The sequence below is a fragment of the Lissotriton vulgaris genome, chromosome 12 (assembly GCF_964263255.1).
Source record: "Lissotriton vulgaris chromosome 12, aLisVul1.2, whole genome shotgun sequence".
Taxonomy (NCBI): domain Eukaryota; kingdom Metazoa; phylum Chordata; class Amphibia; order Caudata; family Salamandridae; genus Lissotriton; species Lissotriton vulgaris.
The window spans coordinates 546,875,043-546,896,800 of record NC_141700.1 but is presented as its reverse complement, the minus strand read 5'-3'; positions in this window follow the sequence as shown (position 1 = coordinate 546,896,800).

Here is a 21,758-nt window from a genome sequence, read left to right as displayed (position 1 = left end):
ATCGAAACAAACAGTTAATATAGGCCGTATCTGCTCTGGTATGACAAGTCCCGGTGCTGTTGGAATGTCTGTATAGATTAATACACTATATGTAAACAAGGTAGCAGGTGACATCAACGTTTTTAACTCAATTTATAATAATCTTATATTATATGGGAGTGTCTGTTTAACAATAAGGGGCCAATGTAAGTGCGTTATTAACATTCAACTGAACATTATCTAACGTTTAACATATAAGGTGTAGTAAGAGATATAAAAGAAACCAATCTATTTTGTTGCAAATAACGTTGTGGTGGTGTGTCATCAGGGGGTCTGATGGTAATAAATATTTCAACTTAAAGAAAGAATAAATAACTGTTCACGGAATCGCTTGGAGAGGTTAAGGGATTTAAACATTTCAAAGATTTTGAAGAGGAGCAGGAAATCTAAGACAGACACTATGAGGAGAAAACAAAGAAAGCTGAGGATCAGCCCAAAATGGAATTGGAAATATTAGTTTGGAATGATGCTGTATGATGCAATCGAGGCCTCAAAGTGGCTAAATCATTTTCTCACTACGTAAAAACCTGAATGAAAGTTAAATATAAGCACACAATGCGGAGACCCTTAAAGATAGTATATTGGTGAACAGGAACCTGCTGTCGAATACTGATATCATGCTGGCACATATGTAGGATGCATAGTCTTGCCGAGTTCTCAACATATTGGGTTAGATTCATAAAGGAAACTGACATGTAGATGCATTCATATGTAGGACTACTCCTGTAACTAGGTAGCTCTCCACCTTTTTTCTGTCATCATTTCAGTGTTGAGATTGACATCTATGCGTAGACCAAAATGGATAAACAAGAGGGGAGGGGGTGGAAAGATGAAATTGAGAAATCTTCAGTCACACTATATTTTATTTTCGATATCTGGCAGCCACGTGGACTGAATGCATAGGAAGAGATGCATTCCCATCTATCTTGGAAATGTGAGTTGAAATCAGTGCTCTTTCAATGCTAAAAACTGTAAACATTATATATAGTATTTAATGTGTGTTTAAGCATGCTTTATGTTTTTTTCTTTGTTACAGGACAATGCATGATGAGATATATGGAATTAAGTTATGACACAAATATCTATTTGTGCGAAACCTAACTACTTGAAGAAATGAATGCTAATGTTCATGTGTTGTATGCCTCCGAGAAATTACTGCACACTTGGGCTAAGTGAGGAAGATTGTTAATATTGACTGGATATGAAATCATATGGGCAGCTACTAAATTGATTTCCTGAATTACCACTGAGGTATTACCCTACAGGGCTGGATTTTGAGTGGTTACAAACAACATTTAAGGGTAAGTGGAAGAGAAAATGAGCACCCTTGGGTATAATGTGTTTTCACAAACTATGATATGATATTGTGGAGAACAAATAGTTTCATATGAATGATACATAAAATAATGATGAGGTTACCAATAGCATAGGTAACACAATAGCTACCTCCCCTTCACTATCTATTGTGCTAGTTACACGGGGTTCAAACAATAGTAGCATTACCTGGTGCACAGAATGATCCAATAACATAAATAACATAGGTTGAATGTTAGTATTTTTCACTTTAAAGTGAGTATCTGTGCCAGGTGACATAAACAAATATGTACAGATGGAAGAAAGGATATATGCTGTAACTTTTCCTGTTGTGAGAAAGACCAGTTATTCCTAAACACCTGGATATGCTGCCATGCCTTAAATCTAATTTTTTAACGGCATCTCCTAAAGTGCCGGCATTTCCTTCTAGTGGCAAAAACAATAGATCTGGATATACATTAATGATGTCATTTACAATGTCGTCAGTCATGTTGTCAATGATGGGATAGAACATGTTGTGAGTGTTGCCATATGTGAGGTCATAAGGAGTGCATAGTGAGGGCGCAAGGTATAGTTATGTACGTGTGGCCCACTTCTTATGTTTGAAGACACTGAATCAACCACAAAATAACACAAATTGAAAACATCACTACTATGAATGTCTTCAAAATGAGATGCTACAGGATTGCCCTGATCTTTGCTTATAATTGCCCTGATGTGCTGCTAAATTCTTAAATGTACCTTGAGGATAGTATTCACAAAATACAACTTTGGACATGTGCATCTAAGGACATATACTACAAAATCACTTTTCCAGTGAAAGGCCCCTTGAATATTAAAACTCCAGTTGGTTAGAGGTGACACAACTTCACTTGTGTTTACTACATACTAGCAGGCCTTACATTTATGGCAACGTTTCAACCCGGATTGCCATTCAACCAACTTACTGGGGCCAATAATTCAGGACTGCTAACTACTTATTCCTGAGGCATAGATTTGGCCTAGTCTGAACTATTTATCCTATAGTAGGATCACTCCTAATTAGGTGGTAGTGTTTGGTAAAAAAACTCGCACTTGCTGGTGTTTTGTGCTAAACGTTGTGATCATTCCCAATTCTTGTTGATTTCCAAATAGATGTTCCTTTCTCTTCGATATCTCTCGTCTCTTATAGAGAAGAGTTTTACGGTCTTTCAAATCGGCCTTCCGAGTTGCATTCTCAACTAAATCACAGCTGTACTCTCATGCTAAGAATCTTTCTTTCAAATCCTCCTGTACATTCCCAAGCAATTCATGATCACTGCAATTGCGAATCATTCTCAAATTCTCTGCATTGGGGATGCTGTACTTTAGTTTATTTAGGTGAAAACTGGATCCGTGCAATAGAGAATTGCCTGCAGTGGGTTTCCTATATGTTTTGGTGTGTAGCTCACCATCTTTGACAAAGACAGCCAAGCCCAAAAAATTGACTTCATTTTTACTGAAGGAAGAAGTACAATGAAGATTTACATTGTTGTCATCATGTTTGTCACAAAAACATTTTGCTGAAACCTCCATTCCTCTCCAGATAATAAACAGGTCATCAATGAAATGTGTCCACAGGACCGCGTTGTCAGACCACTCTATGGCAAACTGATTGGTTAGCTCCTGCCACCAGCCCATATGTAAATTAGCATAGCTGGGGGTGAATAATAATAATAATAATACTGTAATTTGTTAAGCGCGACAGCTACCCCCAGCACAGGGGTGTCCTGGAGCTGAGAATTACACTAGGTGAAGGGCAATGAAGGCGAGCGGGCAGTGTTTAGATCTGCTTGTGCTGCTGACTTGAACAACCATGTCTTCAGGGATTTTTGAAAGCAAGCTTCGGACTTTGCACTGCGCAGCTGGGCAGGGAGGGAGTTACACAGAGTAGCTGTTTTAACCGTGAAAGCACGCCCACCCAGCCGTGCTTTCTCAAAGCGTGGCATCTGTAACCAGTTGTAGGAATTGGAACACAGCACTCGGTACTGTTTATAAGGATAAAGTCTCTCCTTCAGATAATTGGGGCAATTTCCATTCAAAGCCCAATAAGCCATTGTCATGGCTTTGAAAATGATTCTTTTCTCCACTGGCAACCAGTGTAGTTTACGCAAATTAGGAGAGACATGCCGTCGAAAAGGGATCCAGCAAATCAGTCTCGCAGCTGCATTTTGAATCATCTGCAGGCGATGAATTGCGTATTTCGGGAGGCCAAGATACAGAGCGTTGGCATAATCCAGCCTGGACGTAACTGTAGCGTGTACCACTGTTTTGCGGCAATCATTTGGTAAGAGGTGCAGAATTTTCCAGAGATTTTTCAGCTTGCTAAAGCAGGTCACCAAAACTTGTTGTATTTGGGCTGAGAAGGTCAGGTTTGCTTCCCATTTCACTCCTAAATTGCAGATTGAGGTTGCTGGGGTGGGGGGAATGCCCATTTCGACTGGCCACCAGAGCTCTGACTTCGGCACATTACCTTGGCCGAAGAACAGCACCTCAGTTTTTTCTGCATTCAGCTTTAATTTATTAGCATTCATCCACCTAGCTATGTCGCGTAGACACCCCTTAAAATGTTTAAAACCATCCACTGTCTGCTCCTTAAAAGAGAAGACCAGCTGGGTGTCGTCAGCATAAGAAATAGCTTTCACCCCCCAGTTGGCAATTAACGAGAACAAAGGAGCTAGGTAGAGGTTAAAAAGTAGGGGACTCAATGCTGAGCCTTGGGGTACTCCGCACCAAAGTTGTTCTGGCTTAGATTCATATGGCGTAAGGGCCACTTTCTGCGTACGTCCACTTAAGTAAGAGGACAGCCATGTAAGAGCTCTGCCTTCCAGGCCACCTTCTTTAAAGCGCTTGCCGATGATAGTGTGGTCCACAGTGTCAAAAGCTGCCAACAGATCCAGGAGCACCGGCAATGCCAGTGCTCCTGAATCCAGTGACCACCTAATAGACTCAGCCACCTCCAAAAGAGCAGTTTCTGTGCTAAATCCGTCTCGAAAGCCTGATTGCGTATCGTGCAAAATACCGTTCTGCTAAATAAAGCTTGTCAATTGGCGTTGCACCAGTTTTTCTAGCATTTTTCCTGGCGCAGGCAGCAGCGATAAAGGACGCAAATTTTTAAAATCATCGGGATCTCCGTTTTGTTTATTTTTTAGTGGGAGGAGCGTAGCATGTTTCCACTTATCCGGAAAGATGCCCAATCTCAGAGAGGAGTTCCAAATCTCTACCATCTCATCCACCACAGAAGGAGCAATTACCTTCCATAATTTCGGAGGGCATGGATCATCTGAAGCTCCCAACTGGCATCTTAACATTTCGCTTAGGGCGTCCTGTCGTGAAATAGGAGAGAATTCGCTCATCTTAAATATTTCCCCCCAAGGGACAGAATGGTCCTTTTTAGGTCTCGGCTTCGAGACCTATTGCAGCCGAGTTGCTCCTCAAGGGAGATAGAGCGGTGCACGAGCCGACGAGGCTTTGTGGACGCGCTTAGCAGGCTGGCCAAAGGCACGCACGCACGCACACACACACACACACACACGTGCAGACACACACAAGCAGACACACACAAGCAGACACACGCACACACACACGTGCCAAGCCCCCCAATCCCCACTTACCGCTTCAGCGGCCTCAGCCGCCACTCCCGACTTCTGCTGCCACCTGCCACGACTTCTGCTGCCACCTGCCGCCACTCCTGCTGCCACCGCTCCTGCCTCACGAGAAGCCGTGAGCGTGCACATCCCGAAACCGGAAGTTCGGGGGCGTGCACGCTCACGGCTTGTTTCAAGGGACATTGGTTGTCAACCGCCAGCTGTCCACATTCCTAGAAGGTCATAACCTGCTCAAGCACTCGCAAACAGGCTTTCGCCCTGGGCAGGTTACTGACTCTGCCCTGATTGCAGTAGTGGAGGAAGCCAGACGCATCCTTGACGCAGGAGGTTCCGCAGCTGTGGTCCTCCTAGACCTCAGCGCGGCTTTTGATACCGTCAATCACGGTATCCTTATTCAGCGCCTTACTAGGGTGGGAATATCTGGTCAGGCTTTAAGTTGGATTACTTCCTTTCTGAACGACCGGTCTTACCAGGTCTGCGATGGCACCAACCTGTCTGAGTCGATCCCCCTCCAGTGTGGAGTCCCGCAGGGCTCCTCGCTGAGCCCTACACTTTTTAATATCTATATGGCCCCACTGGAGGATGTGGTTTCACCCTTCGGGGTGAAAATAGTGACCTACGCAGATGACACCCAGCTTGTCGTTTCGCTATCCCATCATGAAAATGCGGCAGAAAGATTTGGGTGCTGTCTGACAGGTATCATGGCTTGGATGACAGAATCTCGGCTAAAACTCAATGGTTCCAAAACGGAACTCATGATGCTGGGCAACCTCTCTACTTCCCTTCACAAACCATGTGGCCCCCCTGTCTGGGTGAGGCGCCCCAACCCAAGAATGAGATTAAGAGCTTGGGTGTATGGTTAGAGCCCGACCTGACGTTCAGAGTACATACGAAGAAAGTGGCAGGGATTTGCTACGGCTTGTTACGCTCGGTCCGAAAGGTGTTGCCCCTTCTCCCCTTTAGTTCAAGGAAACTTCTGATTCAGGGGCTAATATTGTCAAGGCTGGACTATAGTAACGCCTTGCTGCTTGGTGCCCCTGAATCAGCCATCAACACCCTCCAGCGAGTACAAAATGCGGCGGCCAGGGTTTTGACAGGCTCGGAAAAAAGAACTTCGGCCAAGCCTGCTCTCAGAGCTCTCCATTGGCTCCCCATCCGGGAGAGAGTCAAATTTAAGGCTCTTTCCATCGCCTTTAAGTCTCTCCAGGGAATGGGCCCCCCAATCCTCAGGGACCTTATATGCCCCTACAAGTCCTCGCGTCCCCTCCGCTCTGATGGGAGCAACTTACTGACTGTCCCCAGAGTAAAGAGAGCTCGCTCAGGAGGCAGGAGGTTCTCTGTGAACGTAGCCAAGATCTGGAATGATCTTCCTGCAGCTCTCCGCCTGGAACCCTGTCTCCAGAGGTTTCGAAAATCTTTAAAGACATTCCTTTTTCCACGAGGAATATGAGTCCGCTGTCTGAGGATCTTGGAATCTAGCTGAGTGTATCAGCGCTGGGACGCTCTTGGGCAGCCATGCGCTTAACAAATCTAATTTCATTTCATTTCATTTCATTGTGCTTGTTTTTCTTTGTGGATTTTAGGGTGCCTCTCCGGCTCCACGAGTCGAAATGGAGAGGCAGAGCAAACGCCTTTTCCATTGTGAAGAAATAACTAATCTGCAGGGCCTTGAAGACTGTTAGCAAGTAACCCGTCGGAGTCTAATTCACGCTAACCCTGTACCACAAACAGTTTACCTACGATCTGCCATTTTGTCCCTCCACGTCATTACCATGAAGAATGTGTTTGCTGTACATCACGAGCCTTATGGTAAATCGTTATTTATATCTTCAACCTGAAAACAGTTGGGGCTGTACCTTCCAGTTAGTTGCGTCATCTGCTGTGTTACACTGATAGAAATGAAACTGAAACACATTTCGGCCGCTAACATAAAAGTACTGCACTGCTGTCCGAGTATAGACCTTTGATCGCGGGGTCGGAGTTTTTGCTTAAAATAAATGTTAATTCAGGACCGGAGGCTTCGGATTATTGCTTCTCTTTCTTTTACTTCATAAAGCACAGCAGCCAATCAACATAAACAGCAAACGTAACTCCATTTCCCATGAGTTTTCTTGACCCTCGTATTACTCCATCAATCGTGATCCATCTGGCCATGTAAGACTCATGTGACTGTTGTATGCGCGCGAGGGTAGAGTCTTACTTGCTCTCAAGCGCAGTTGTTTATATTTGCATGCGGATATGCTGCATTGTCATGAAAAATGAAATAGTCATGAGCTTGATAGAACCTTGTATTTCGTGTCTATTTCACAAGATGCCTTCTGTTGTGAAGGAACCCATTGCTCGTAAAAGGTTGTTGTATTTATTCAAGGTGGGTGGGGACTGCATATATAGAATGTCCAATTGCACTTTTAAGTTACAAGCCAGACATACTGGTTTTGTAAATGTTGCAGGCAGGGTGCACATACAGGAGAGGCAGGCGCACACAGAGTGCGTGCAGGAAATACTGGGCACCTCGTGAAGGTGGGGGTCACAAAAGTATTTAGTGCTGCAAAGATTTAGACCTCATCCGCACTAGGAATCTGTAGAATTCCCCTTAATGATCAATTAGCCCAACCCGATATTCAGCTTAAACCCTGCTTCAAGTACATCAGGTCCACATGCAGGAATCTGGGTTTGGAAAGTTTTTGGGCTGTACCAGAGGATCTCAACCCCGGTTCCAATATGGTAATTAAATCGGCCTATTGGCAGGGCTTACATGGAGAAGCCATTGGTAGCAGTGGGATACCTTGACCCTTAACTTCTTGGTGTTTCAGTTCAGCTCTAGTTCTGAGAGCACGATCGATGAGATTACTCCCCCCTTAGCCAGGAAATTGTTACTGTAATTTAGATACAAGTCCCTACCTATTATGGCCTGGGCGAAGTGGGCAAATGCGAAATACTAGGGTAATGAAAGGGCCCTCTTGAGGATATACCCCATTTCTTATTCTTCTGCCCAGCATACATTTTGCAGGGGAAGAGATGGCTACTGCCACTGTGTAGGACTCTGTGTGTTAGGAGCTACCTTGTGGCTGCTAGGATTCTGCCAACAGACACATCAAGCTGGTGATATACCCAGTCGCCAGGTATCTCCAGGCAGCCGGGATCTTGCAGTCCAAATGTGTTTGCGCAAATGATGCTAGTGCATGTTTGGAGCGGTACCAATGTTGGCAAGTTAGTCTTTTGTGTTTGGCCACGATAGCTACCGTTTGACAAGAGCCATTGTTCCAATTGAGGGCCTAATTGTTGCGCTAGGCCATTCTTTTGTAACTTTTAAGAGAAGGATAATTTTAAAATGTATTGCCTGTGCTTGCACTCCTGGATAGTGGCAACTGGTTATGTTATTTTAACATTTTGTAAGGATCTGATTTTATACAAAGTCCTGTCATCTAGTACTTCCCTTGTGTTTTTTTTTTAACTCATGTATGGATTAAACCGTTGTGCTGTAATTTGGGGGTTCGTTCTTGTACTGACGCAACTAGAATATTGAAAAGTGATACATCGCAGAAAATCGTTTTTAGCATTAGTAGATATCTGTTCGCAGTCAAATTACTGAGGGGAAAAAAAAGGCATGGATTTAAAAAGAAAAATAGAGACCACTATATTTTATATATTGTTTGCTTTAATCTATATATGCACTTCGTTGCATTAGCATTTTATATCCACCCCATATTTGATGAAAAACAGTAGAAAACTTTAGGTAGCGTCTGTTAACAAGTATTGAGATGTATCGAGTTCTTATCACAGCATCTGCACTTTACTCCTAAACTTGTACTGTACTAAGCATTTTTTGCACTAATAAAGCATTTGCAATTTACTTGTCCAGCCAGATGCACATACGAAGCTCCAACCTTTTATACATTTATGGAAGTAATTGAGTCTTAATTAGTTCATTTTAGTGATTTAGGTACTGGATTTTACCCATTGATTGATATTTTTACTATTGTATTATTTAAAAAAAAGAACTTTTTTATTATCACTAAATTCAGGGCATAATATAATCACATGACATACATATAAGGCAGTAGTCATAGCTTCAAAGTTTGGCGACATTGCATACATCAACAATACCTGTTGCAACATAAACATCTCAGCTGACATTCTGTTATTTCCACTCCGTTCTCCCCTCCACTTATTCGGATACATCGTCCGTCTCCAGCGTAGGTGGGTCACAGATATAACCTCTAAATTTGTTCCACGCTCCCCACACTTTTTCCCATTTTCGTGGACTTCCTCGGTGTATAAAGACCGCCTTCTCCGCCACCATGGCCTCATCCATGTCCTTGCCCCAGTCCCGGAGTGTAGGTGACTCCACCAAACCCCACATTTTAGCAATATTGCTTTTAGCAAATATCATTCCTAACATCACCCAATCCTGCGCTGGGTGGGTAAGATCATTCGGCTCTCACACATTTAGCAGACATCGTTTTGGGTCTGGTACCAATGATATCTCTACTGTTTGGGATATGGTTTTCATTATCTTAACCCAATAAGCTGCAACCTGTGGGTATTGCCATATGGTGTGATAGAAAGTGTCCTCCTCTCCACAATTTCTGAGGCAGAACTGATGGGGAGCCTTCCCTATTTTGTGGAGGGTCAGTCTTTTTTTAAATTTTAAAAAAAATCTTTTTATTTTCAAAGAAAAAACACAACATATAGCGGTCACTCACCGGGCATAGCACGAGGGTCAGTCTTGTGTTATATATGCAATGTAGTAACTTGAGTTGCACTAGTCTTAACCGTGAAGATATGTCAACTTCACGTGGGGACGACAATGTCTCCTGCCATTCCACACCGTCGAAGTCTCCCAAGTCCAAGTCCACGGACCATTTTTGTCTAAGTGTTAGCATCGGGTCCGGCAAATTGTTAACTCATTTACGATAGGTGAAGGAGCTGGCCCGCTTGTGCATATATTCAGACCATAACCTATCCTCCAAAGGAGTATTTCTGGTATGTTAGTGCTGGGTGGTAAAACTGCCTGTAGTGCGTGTCTGATTTGCATGTACCTAAACATCTCAGTCGGTGCCAGTTCATATTAGGGCCCTCAGGTGTTCAAATGTGACCACCTGGCCCTTTTTCCAGAGATCACCTACTGTGGAGATGCCTATCGCGTCCCATTTACTGAACCCCTTACTATTTCTAAGACGCCCAAGTTGCTGTGTGTTCCAGAGTGGTGTCACCTGCGTGATAACCTCTTTCCATTTTAATCCGACATGCGCAGGGTACCATATGTTAACCGTATGTGCTGTTGGCCCAATCAAGGAGGGGGGGGTCTATTTTTGTTATATAGTGCCGACAGTATACCTTCTTCTCCCAGCCCTTGCCTATCTGCTTGAAACGCTGGGTTTGTCTTGGGGGCATGTACCACTGATTGATTATTTTCAGGTGGGCTGCCCAATAATATAATTGTATATTGGCTATCCCTCCATCATACCAGCTCTGCACCAACTTGTCTTGTGCAGTGCGCGCTGGCTTATTCCCCATAGCAGACTGGAGACTTCAGCCGCTATTGCTTTGAAGTAGGTCGGTGGAACGGTAAACAGGGTGTTTTCTAAGACATATAAAAACCGGGGGAGTGTCACCATTTTAACAAGCATATGCAATGCAATAGGTCTTGCATTAGGAAAGTTTGAGCTATTGGTATTGTAAATGACACATTTTTTATTAGGTCTCGGCCTAGAGACGCGCGAAGCGCGTTCTCGGCAGAGAACTATTGTGATCATGTCAGCAGCCAAAGCCGACAAAAGGAGACAAGAGCTGGGCACGCGCCCAGCAATCCTAATGGGAGAGGGAGCGACAAGTCCTGGCCACGCGCGGATTCAGTTGCGCGCACGCTCACGGCGCCAGCGTCCCCGCCGCGCGCAGATCACTGCTCTCTTCCTGGCCGGCATCCAGAAGTTTCGCAACACAGTGAGGGCACTGAGAGGTAGGTGCTTGTGATATTTGTACTTTTCCTGAATTGATAGAATTGAGCGATCCCTGTATTAGTTTTAAGCATGGGCGGAAAATCCGTTCCGCTCGCGGATTTTGCGGATTTTCGGTAAATTCGCAATCCGCGAGATTCGCGAATTTCCCGCAAAATCCGCAAATCCGCGAGCAGCGGATTTTATGGCTTGCTCGCACTGTTCATGTGAGTTCGCGGCTTCCCAGTTCAACTTCGCGCCCCGCGAATAAGCGCTAAATTGCAGAAATACGATCTTAGCAAAACTGAAACTACTTACCAGGTTCAAAAGTTCAAGCTCATCATTAGTAGCCATTTCCTGTAGTGCTTCCTGAGGGGCCCCCCAGAGTTCAGTTGCCTACTTGCAACTATTATGTGACCCTGCTCTGACCCTCAGAATAGTTACACATATGCCACAAAGGTCCTGAATTACAGCTAAGGGAGACAAGCAGGAGCCAGGCTGGAAGTTCAAATCCAGTGACACATTAATTAGCCCCTAATTCATTATTGTCAGTTGGGGCAGGGCAGGTGTTGTAACTAATTTTGCAACAATGAAAGCACTTAGCAAGTGCAAAAGATCACTAATCAGGAAGCACTAAGGAAGCAGGTGCCAGCTAAAAAAATATTCTGTGACACATTAATCAGCCCCAAATTAACTCGGGTCACTTGAGGCAGGGAAGGTGTGCTTTGCTTTGCCACAATAATGTACACTGGACAACCAGAGGGTGCTGTGATGAAACAGAGGGTGGCATGGGTGGGCCAGAGGGTGGCATGAGTAGTCAGAGAGTGGCAGTGGTGACAGAGAGTGGCAGTGATGAAGAAGAGTGTCCCAAACAGGCTGGACACGTAGAAACAACAAGTTCGCAAAACTTGCGACCCAACAGGTAAGTTCGCGTTTGCGAAATTGTACAAAACCCTCGCGAACTGGCAGAAACCCGCGCGAACACACAAAAAAAAATCCGCAAATTCGCGAGAATTCGCGGATTTTGCGGATTGCGAGTTTGCAAATCCGCAAAATTCGCGAACGCGAGATTCGCAAAATTCGCCCATGCTTAATTAGTTTGGTTGTTTATTGTACCCTTAAAGTTCCATACCTATCCGATGCCACCGTTCTTTTTGTACAGGCTTTTACTGCTTTGAATCTTGTTTTAAACGACGGCTTAGCTCGTACAGTAATATCGTTGGGACACTTTGTAACCTGTGTATAGAGCACTATTTAGTAGATCATTGCTTGGATTCTGCATGACTACTGACAAACTAATGCAGTGAATGGTGTTGCCAATATGCATTACTGTTTTCACCTCCAGGTGATGCTCACTACATCTGCCAATAGACATATATTCTTTAAAAATAAAAAATAAAGGAGGCTTGTTCCACTTGCAGGATGCACAAGCTACATTCAGAGTGTGTGTGTGTGTGTGAGAGAGTGTGTGTTTTTCCTTCGTACAGAGCATGCTGCAGAACCATGCATATAGCTACACTGAAGTGGGAGGAAGACAAAGCTTCACAAGCAATACTGGAATAGGGCAGAAACCAAGCAGCTGCATTCCGGTTCTAGCAGCCATAACCGAACCAGAACCTTGTCCAAGGCCGGTGCTGGCACACCTCCTGACTGCTCAACTGCAGTCTGCCAGCACAGGGACACATGCCTCTAGCACACTTAAGAGTGTGGAACAGCAGGCCGCAGGGGGCTGCGGCAGGGCTACTGTATTCCCTTCTCGTTTGCTTGGCACAATGCCTGACAAAGGACAATTAACCACTCAAGATGTCTTCTGGCAGTTGGAGGTCAAAGGGCCACAATTGTACCCTAGCAGCAGGCTGCCAGTTTCAGTTGTTCTCTCAGCAGAATAGGGAGTGGGCATCTGAGATGCGAAGGCAATTTTTATGAATTTTTTCAAGTAGGTCTTTATGGGGAGTGAGTCTGAGCACGCTCTCTAAGAATGTCAGGTACATGTGTCAAAGTGTATGTACCGTACGATTTTAATTTTTCTAGCATTTTCTACGAAGTGTTCATTACTAACCAAAAAAAAACAGTTTTACCACCCTTAAAACAAGCATTTGTAATGCAATAGGTCTTGCATTATTTAAGTATGAGCTTTTGGCATTGCTAAATAATGCAACACCAATAGCTCAAACTTTAATAATGCGAGAGCTATTGCATTGCAAATGCTTGTGTTTACATTGTATTCATCTTAACTATAAATATGACAGCAGGGCCGTGCACCGCATAGGAATGTTTCTGAGTGGAACATTAGGGCGAAGATCCAAGATGGCCGACTGCTGCAGGTGTTTACATCTGACAGGGTGTCTTACTGCTGGGAACCAAGCGTTTCAGGGTCTCACCTACCCTGAACCCAAGAAGCAGGCAGGGAGCGAGGCTGTGGACAGCAACAGAGTCGGGTTCTGCTCACGACAGAGAAGGCGACCAGGTGCTGTGTTTTCGCCTCGCCAGCCTAAACCCTGTTTGTGTTGGAACGTAGTTCTTTCAACCGGTGGCAGTGGGCTTTATATGTTACCAACATTCTTGTTATCACCTGATTGGTCGGTGTTATTTCACAAGCATCAGTGGGTTGGCAACCTGCAATTTACATCCATGACGTCATATCGGCGAATTATGGATGTGAGTCCCAAACATGACATCATTTTGATCAGCTGCAGATTTCCAGCCAAGTAGAATCTTAAACATGTTGTCGTCAGTCGTCACACGTGATGATTTCTTATTGCCCTTTGATGCTTAGTTGCTCCGTGGTCCTTCACAACACGTTCGGGCTCGGATTTCTCATCTATTGTGGATGTATGCCACTGGAGCCCTCGAGACTCTGCAAGGTCATGTACAGTGGTAAAGTGTCAGACTTGCTTTGTGCACAGAGCGGGCACACACCAAATATCTGTATTGCGCATTCGTACCATATATTGCCCCAGAGGCACGCCTGGAACACTGCCAAATTTTATTAAATGCAGCTCAAAATTAACGGGACCCTGACGCCTTCACGTGTATCTGCTTTATAAATATAAGTAGTAAACAACCCATTTAAAGCAAAATATGGATTAGCAGAGATGCCAATTTTTGTATTGGAATGGCATATGGAATATTCTTCGAATTACAGTTAACCGACCCACCTGTCCTTGGTTCGCCTTCACTGCTCGAGATCTACGTAAAAACAAAACCAGCATATGTGAGCAACAGTGCCATTAATTTAACGAGTAAGCTATTGGCATTGTAAATGACAATGCCATTTATTTATGATTTAAAAAAAAAAAAGAGAAATGTCATGAGCAATGCCAATAGCTCTACCTTTAAAGATGCCGAGACCATTGCATTGTAAATGCTTGTTCATAGTAGCCTCCGGAGCCCAAAACGACTCATAAACCTTTATAATTTTGTCGTCAAAGTAATGTGCAATTTTTTCACACAGGTCTGGGGAGGCAATTACTTCTATCTCCAGTGCTTTGGGTTTAAAAAAGGATTGAACGATCTTGAAAATCTTGCTATTTAACTGTTTCTCATTTCGTATGCTTAACGCAATATAGTTTCGTCTGGCTTTTTTTAAACTCCTTATGAAAGACTTTCAAGGCTTTTTTATAGTTTGCCTTACTTTCCTCACAATAACCCGCCCTCCATTTCCAGCTTTTTACATCTGCTCTTATGCTCCCTAAGAGTATTAGAGAACCATGGAGCAGTGGGGGATAATCTATTTGATTTCCTCAGTCTGCCTGGAGCAGCCAGCTCTACTGCCGAGACGATCCAATGGTGTAGCGATATCGCATCATCATCTGGATTGGCCAAAAGACGAGGAGGATTATCTAGCAAAATGGGGCTTAGTGCAGTTTCAGTTAGATTTCTCCAATTTCTCTTGAGCATAAGGCGAGTTTCTTTTGTTTGCCCGGAGTTTAGTAAGGAAATGGAAAATGGGACCAGATAATGATCTGACCATGTCAAGGGAACGGCCGGCTCCATATCAATAGTAGTACAATTTGAAAAGACTAAGTTCAAGGTATTGCCCGCTAAATGTGTGGGGCAAGACACCCATTGTTTGAGATTGGCCCCTGCTAGTAGTGAAATTAGCTGCATGGCTTGCGGGCAACTCGGATCATTTACATGTAGATTGAAATCTCCTAGAACCAGGAAATTCACGTACATAATTGATTTTTGATCAATTAAATTACAAATAGTAAGAAGGGCCGGTGCAGCACAATCAGGAGGCCTATAAATCAAAATCCCCCCGATTGCAGATGTAGTGGTCAGTTGTAAACAAAAATTTAAGACTTCTATGCCCTGAGCAAACACAGGCGCCGAAGACACCAATTCCCATGAGTCCCTGAAGATAATAGCCACCCCTCCTCCCCTTTTATCTCCTTCTCTGTTAACATGGCCCATTTTAAAACCTGGAGGAATCGCCAATGAAATTGCTGTCACAGTATCTACGTTTAGCCATGTTTCTGTCATGAATAGGACATCCCACAAACCCTCAATTAGCATAGACCAAACCTCGTCAGTATGTTTAGGTAAAGATCTACAATTTATAAGGCAGGCCTTAATTTTTGCACAGCCTATCTTGGTTTGGCCTTGAGCCGAAGTTTTATTTTTTTCGGGTGCACAGTGGTGAGCTAGAAGCTGTCCACATTCTGCGCAGAGGCGTGGAAGAGGGGTGGTGGCTAAATTAATCTTATGTGCAGTCGGACAACTGGAGCAACGGAGATTCAAAAGATCCTCTCGCGTCCAGACATAAGCTTCACCCCTACTATTTTTTGCAGCATGGCCGGCGCCGGCCGCAATCCGGGCTTACCTTTGGCGCGCCTTCGGTGCGCTAGCGGCGCGCGCGCCCGCTGCGCGCGTCCCCTGCGCGGCCGGCAAGGCATCCGCCTAATAAGCCCCCTGGGCGGAAGTGCGGTCGCCAGTATGGGTGGAGTCACGTATGTCCCTCCGCTTAATCGCCACTGTTTGCCGTGGCGGACCGGGGACAGCGACGCCCTATGTAGTGAACAGCAATTATCAGGCACAGAAAGTGCAGTTCTATTAAAACAGGTAAGAACATCAATTTAAAAATTACGATTTATTAATAAAATAAGGACAAGCAGCAATTTCCTTAAAAAAGATGTGCAAGGTGCAGTCTAAATTCAACGTGCAAATGAACAAATACAGCGGTGAAGCATGGCCCATACCTGTTCCTCTCGTCTGTCAAATAGAAAAAAATGGTTGGGTAGACACAACTGTATCATTGATAGTATTATGTTTGAAGGTTGTAGATGCCCAATTGGTCTATTTCCCAGGAAATACTTGATGGCTCCAGGGCCATCATGGGAGATGCTTGTGTAGAGCAATGTAACATCCATAGTGATTAAAACATATGTTCCCTACCAATCCACATCATAAACTCTCCTCAAGAAATCACCTGTATCCTGGATATACGAGGATATATTTTGTACATGATCTTGCAAAAAATAACCTATGAATTTAGAAATGTTCTCTAACAGACTGCCAATATATATACACCCACTATATATATATATATATATATATATATATATATATATATATATATTACCTACTGGCGGTCGCCAGTAGGTAGTTATAGTTAGGATTTTTTTCAATGTTAAATCTCAAAATTCTATTTGGAATAACTTTGGCACCGGTTGACGACTCTCCCTGAAACTTTCCTGAAAATGGCCTCGTCGAGCTCCGGTTCTTCCCTGAAAGTTTGGGGGGGATACGTCAAGCAGGGGCCGAGATAAAAGGGGGGTCCCAAAACGCGTTTTCCCCATGTTAATTTCCATAGGGCGGTCAATTTCACTTTTAGCTCGAACGGCTGAATGGATATACACCAAACTTGGCAAAATTGTAGGGACTGGTAGCCCGATGTGCCTTTACTATGTCTCAAGATATGTGCTCCAGTGGATTTTGAGTAATTTAGGTTAAAAAAAATATATATATCTATAGGCGCTCTCCGGTGCGCGCACCGGAGAGCGCTCCAGGCGCGCCACGCGACTTGCGCGCAGAAAGCTGATTGGCTCTCAGTTGTCTGTAAACATTCTAAACAGTCTGGAGCGGCCGCCATCTTGTGTCTCGGTAGGATCGAGACATGAGAGGTGGCCAAAACAAAGGGGGAAAGGACCATAAGGGGGCAGAGTAGACACCCCCTGTACCCCTAGGTTTGATGTGGGGGCCATTAAAGGGCCCCGCGGGGTCTCAACATTTTTTTTTTTTTCGATTTTCGCGGGGGAAGCGCCTGGTGCGCGCACCTGAGAGCGCTCCAGGCGCGACACGCGACTTGCGCGCAGAAAGCTGATTGGCTCTTGGGTGTCTGTAAACATTCTAAACAGTCTGGAGCGGCCGCCATCTTGTGTCTCGGTAAAATCGAGACACAAGGGGTTTGAAAAAAAAAGGGGCAAATGACCATAAGGGGGAAGAGTAGACCCCCTCTGACCCCCTAGGTTTGATGTGGGGGCTAAAATAGGGTCCTGCGGGGCATTAACATTTTTTTTTTCGATTTGCGCGGGGGAAGCGCATGGTACGCGCACCGGGGAGCGAAGCACGGGGAAAATCCAGGACCATATTTATGAAGGCCTTGCGCTGCCAGTTTTGCGCCGCCTGTGCGTCACTTTTTGTGACGCACCAGCGGTGTAAAAAAATGCGCCTTGTTACGCTATATTTAAAAAGTGACGCATCTATCTAGATGCGTCACTTTTTAAATATAGCGCAACGAGGCACATTTTTTTACACTGCTGGTGCGATGCGTCACTTTTCTGTGCGCACTCCTTATGACATTCCAGATGTGTCATATTTAATGTATGACGAATCATGTTGCAAGGAGATACAGATACGTCAGTATTTCTGACATATCTGTAAACATAAAAGTGACGCGAGGCAGGCGCAAGATTTTGACGCAACAGCATCCTAAAAGTGACGCAGTGAAATCTCATAGATTTCAGTACGTCGTTATTACCAAGCTTTTTGCGGGGGAATGCCCCCTCTGCATACATTATACCTGACGCAGATATAATCTGGCGCAGAGTTTTAAAAAGTGACCCATGTACCTAGATGCGTCACTTTTTAAAAATAGCGCAACGAGGTGCATTTTTTTACACCGCTGGTGCGATGCGTCACTTTTCTGTGCGCACTCCTTACGACATTCTAGATGTGACATATTTAATGTAAGACGAATCATGTCGCAAGGAGTTACAGATTCGTCAGTATTTTTTAACTAAAAGTAAACATAAAAGTGACGCATTGCTGGAGTGCGTCACAAAAGTGACGCAACTCCAGTAATGCGTCCTTTCACAAGGGGAAAGCACCATCGCACCAGCGGTGAAAAAAAATGCGCCTCATTGCGCTATATTTAAAAAGTGACGCATCTAGGTAGATTATCTACGTCTATGAGATTTCACTGCGTCACTTTTAGGATGCTGTTGCGTCAAAATCTTGCGCCTGCTTCACAGCAGGTGTTAGACTGACGCAAGACCTTTCACATGGTGCTTTTTCCATGTGAAAGGACACATTACTGGAGTTGTGTCACTTTTGTGACGCACTCCAGCAATGCGTTACTTTTGCGTTTACAGATACGTCAGAAATACTGACATATCTGTAACTCCTTGTGACATGATTCCTCATACATTAAATATGACATATCTGGAATGTCATAAGGAGTGCGCACAGAAAAGTGACGCATCGCACCAGTGGTGTAAAAAAATGCGCCTCGTTGCGCTATATTTAAAAAGTGACGCATCTAGGTAGATGGGTCACTTTTTAAAACCCTGCGCCACATTATATCTGCGTCAGGTATAATGCATACAGAGGGGGTGTTCCCCCGCAAAAAGCTTTGTAATAGCGACGCAGTGAAATCTTTGAGATTTCACTGCGTCACTTTTAGGATGCTGTTGCGTCAAAATCTTGCGCCTGCTTCACAGCAGACCTTTCACATGGTGCTTTTTCCATGTGAAAGGACACATTACTGGAGTTGCGTCACTTTTGTGACGCACTCCAGCAATGCGTTACTTTTGTGTTTACAGATACGTCAGAAATACTGACATATCTGTAACTCCTTGCGACATGATTCCTCATACATTAAATATGACATATCTGGAATGTCATAAGGAGTGCGCACAGAAAAGTGACGCATCGCACCAGTGGTGTAAAAAAATGCGCCTCGTTGCGCTATATTTAAAAAGTGACGCATCTAGGTAGATGGGTCACTTTTTAAAATCCTGCGCCACATTATATCTGCGTCAGGTATAATGCATGCAGAGGGGGTGTTCCCCCGCAAAAAGCTTTGTAATAGCGACGCAGTGAAATCTTTGAGATTTCACTGCGTCACTTTTAGGATGCTGTTGCGTCAAAATCTTGCGCCTGCTTCACAGCAGACCTTTCACATGGTGCTTTTTCCATGTGAAAGGACACATTACTGGAGTTGCGTCACTTTTGTGACGCACTCCAGCAATGCGTTACTTTTGTGTTTACAGATACGTCAGAAATACTGACATATCTGTAACTCCTTGCGACATGATTCCTCATACATTAAATATGACATATCTGGAATGTCATAAGGAGTGCGCACAGAAAAGTGACGCATCGCACCAGTGGTGTAAAAAAATGCGCCTCGTTGCGCTATATTTAAAAAGTGACGCATCTAGGTAGATGGGTCACTTTTTAAAATCCTGCACCACATTATATCTGCGTCAGGTATAATGCATGCAGAGGGGGTGTTCCCCCGCAAAAAGCTTTGTAATAGCGACGCAGTGAAATCTTTGAGATTTCACTGCGTCACTTTTAGGATGCTGTTGCGTCAAAATCTTGCGCCTGCTTCACAGCAGACCTTTCACATGGTGCTTTTTCCATGTGAAAGGACACATTACTGGAGTTGCGTCACTTTTGTGACGCACTCCAGCAATGCGTTACTTTTGTGTTTACAGATACGTCAGAAATACTGACATATCTGTAACTCCTTGCGACATGATTCCTCATACATTAAATATGACATATCTGGAATGTCATAAGGAGTGCGCACAGAAAAGTGACGCATCGCACCATTTTTTTACACTGCTGGTGCGATGCGTCACTTTTCTGTGCGCACTCCTTATGACATTCCAGATGTGTCATATTTAATGTATGACGAATCATGTTGCAAGGAGATACAGATACGTCAGTATTTCTGACATATCTGTAAACATAAAAGTGACGCGAGGCAGGCGCAAGATTTTGACGCAACAGCATCCTAAAAGTGACGCAGTGAAATCTCATAGATTTCAGTACGTCGTTATTACCAAGCTTTTTGCGGGGGAATGCCCCCTCTGCATACATTATACCTGACGCAGATATAATCTGGCGCAGAGTTTTAAAAAGTGACCCATGTACCTAGATGCGTCACTTTTTAAAAATAGCGCAACGAGGTGCATTTTTTTACACCGCTGGTGCGATGCGTCACTTTTCTGTGCGCACTCCTTACGACATTCTAGATGTGACATATTTAATGTAAGACGAATCATGTCGCAAGGAGTTACAGATTCGTCAGTATTTTTTAACTAAAAGTAAACATAAAAGTGACGCATTGCTGGAGTGCGTCACAAAAGTGACGCAACTCCAGTAATGCGTCCTTTCACAAGGGGAAAGCACCATCGCACCAGCGGTGAAAAAAAATGCGCCTCATTGCGCTATATTTAAAAAGTGACGCATCTAGGTAGATTATCTATGTCTATGAGATTTCACTGCGTCACTTTTAGGATGCTGTTGCGTCAAAATCTTGCGCCTGCTTCACAGCAGGTGTTAGACTGACGCAAGACCTTTCACATGGTGCTTTTTCCATGTGAAAGGACACATTACTGGAGTTGTGTCACTTTTGTGACGCACTCCAGCAATGCGTTACTTTTGCGTTTACAGATACGTCAGAAATACTGACATATCTGTAACTCCTTGTGACATGATTCCTCATACATTAAATATGACATATCTGGAATGTCATAAGGAGTGCGCACAGAAAAGTGACGCATCGCACCAGTGGTGTAAAAAAATGCGCCTCGTTGCGCTATATTTAAAAAGTGACGCATCTAGGTAGATGGGTCACTTTTTAAAACCCTGCGCCACATTATATCTGCGTCAGGTATAATGCATACAGAGGGGGTGTTCCCCCGCAAAAAGCTTTGTAATAGCGACGCAGTGAAATCTTTGAGATTTCACTGCGTCACTTTTAGGATGCTGTTGCGTCAAAATCTTGCGCCTGCTTCACAGCAGACCTTTCACATGGTGCTTTTTCCATGTGAAAGGACACATTACTGGAGTTGCGTCACTTTTGTGACGCACTCCAGCAATGCGTTACTTTTGTGTTTACAGATACGTCAGAAATACTGACATATCTGTAACTCCTTGCGACATGATTCCTCATACATTAAATATGACATATCTGGAATGTCATAAGGAGTGCGCACAGAAAAGTGACGCATCGCACCAGTGGTGTAAAAAAATGCGCCTCGTTGCGCTATATTTAAAAAGTGACGCATCTAGGTAGATGGGTCACTTTTTAAAATCCTGCACCACATTATATCTGCGTCAGGTATAATGCATGCAGAGGGGGTGTTCCCCCGCAAAAAGCTTTGTAATAGCGACGCAGTGAAATCTTTGAGATTTCACTGCGTCACTTTTAGGATGCTGTTGCGTCAAAATCTTGCGCCTGCTTCACAGCAGACCTTTCACATGGTGCTTTTTCCATGTGAAAGGACACATTACTGGAGTTGCGTCACTTTTGTGACGCACTCCAGCAATGCGTTACTTTTGTGTTTACAGATACGTCAGAAATACTGACATATCTGTAACT